This window comes from Otolemur garnettii, unplaced genomic scaffold (genome assembly GCF_000181295.1).
Source record: "Otolemur garnettii isolate 467f Iridium unplaced genomic scaffold, OtoGar3 scaffold00156, whole genome shotgun sequence".
In the NCBI taxonomy this organism is placed as follows: Eukaryota; Metazoa; Chordata; class Mammalia; order Primates; family Galagidae; genus Otolemur; species Otolemur garnettii.
In genome coordinates this window covers 2,408,311-2,410,207 of record NW_003852551.1, presented here as the reverse complement: position 1 = coordinate 2,410,207, position 1,897 = coordinate 2,408,311, and the positions used below count along the sequence as shown (strand labels likewise).

The 1,897-nt window shown below is 44.5% G+C and overlaps 1 protein-coding gene across 1 annotated transcript in view; it reads right to left on the bottom strand.

The window, feature by feature from the left end:
• CEP85 (centrosomal protein 85) overlaps positions 1 to 1,897 on the bottom strand; it is a 46,851-nt gene that overhangs the window by 23,575 nt on the left and 21,379 nt on the right. The gene's annotated exons all lie outside the window — the stretch shown is intronic.

Sequence of the window (1,897 nt, the reverse complement as noted above, 5' to 3'; positions counted from 1 at the left end):
ATGACACTGTGGGTGTGGGGGAAGGGAAGAGCAGAGAGAGAAAGAAGGAGGGAGAGGTAGGGAAAAGGAAGACCAGAGAGAGGCAGGTAGGATCTTGGTGTGTGAGACGCCTTTTGGGGGCAAGACACAATTATAAGAGGGACTTTACCTAACAAATTCAATCGGTGTAACTTGGTTTCTTGTACCTTCAATGAATCCCTAACAATTAAAAAAAAAAAAATTGATAGCAGAATTGTGGTTGCCAGAGACCGAGAAGTGGGGGAAATGAGGAGATATTGGTCAAAGGGTATAATGTTGCAGTTAGACAGGAAGAATAAATAAGTATTTTTTTAAAAAAAGCCCAGGTGGTGCCCATAGCTCAGTGGGTAGGGAGCCGGCCACATACACCAGAGGTAGTGGGTTGGAATCTGGCCTGGGCCTGCTAAACAATGACAACTACAACACCAAAATAGCTAGGCATTGTGGTGGGCGCCTACAGTCCCAGCTACTTGGGAGGCTGAGGCAAGAGAATCACTTAAGCCCAAGTATTTGAGGTTTGAGGTTGCTGTGAGCTGTGATGCCACAGCACTCTACTGAGGGCAACACAGTGAGACTCTGTCTCAAAAAACAAAAAAAAGGAAAGAAAGAAACCAAGCCCAAACATGCACAAGACTTAACATGTATGTAGAGTATCTAATTTCCTACACTCAGATGATCTTGGGGCTATAAAAGGCTACACTATGGCTCAGCCCCTGTAGCACAGTGGTTACAGCATCAGCCACATGCACTGAGGCTGGCGTGTTTGAACCCAGCCCAGGCCAGCTAAACAATAATGACAACTGCAACAACAACAAAAAATAGCTGAGTGTTGTGGTGGGCACCTGTAGTCCCAGCTACTTGGGAGCCTGAGGCAAGAGAATCGCTTAAGCCCAAGAGTTTGAGGTCGCTGTGAGCTGTGACGCCACAGTACTCTACCAAGGGCCACAAAGTGACTGTCTAAAAAAAAAGAAAAGGCTACACTAAAAACAACAAAAGCCCCCAAACCTCAATAAACCTGATAACATGCAACAGCTTCTCAGGATCAAAAAAGAAGGAAATTTCTGAAATAAAAGACACAGTTTTGATAACCTATAACTAAAGTAGAGCACTGGTCAAAACAAAGTTAGAGTAAACTGGTGGAGATGGAGACTTCTAAGATTAGTAAGTGATCTACTTAAAATCCTCCATAAGCAGTACCATAATATCAGCTCTTACCAAGGGTCCCTCCTCTGGTAGTATATTATGAAACAGAAGAATGTGAGACTGGAGCACATTCTGGGCTGCTATTATTATGAACTTAGGTATCACCTTCTGTTTTCCATATACAGCATCACTCTCAAGACGCGCAAAATTCAGTTTTGAGCTCAAAACCCATGCTATGGTTTAACCGTGTCCGTCCTCCAAAAGTCCATGTGTGTAAACTCAACTGCCAATGTAACAGTATTAAGAGGTGAGGACTTCAAGAGGTGCCTGGGTCAAGAGTGGAGGCCTCATGAATTGATTAGTGAGAGTGAGTTAGTTCTAACGAGTGGGTTATTACAAAAGTGAGCTTGGCTCACTCTTGTGGTCTTCTTTTGCAAGTGCTTTCTTGCCCTTGTGCTTTTCTACCACATTATGATGCAGTATGAAAAGCCACTACCAGAAGCTGCCATCATGCTTTTGGACTTTTTTTTTTCACAGTTTTGGCTGGGGCCAGGCTTGAACCCACCACCCCTGGTATATGGGGCCAGCTACCATAGGAGTACCTACTCCTTGAGTCACAGGTACTGCCCCTGGACTTTTTTTTTTATTTATTAAATCATAGCTGTGGGCTCGGTGCCTATGGCTCAAGTGGCTAAGGCGCCAGCCACATACACCTAAGGTGGCGGGTTTGAATCCA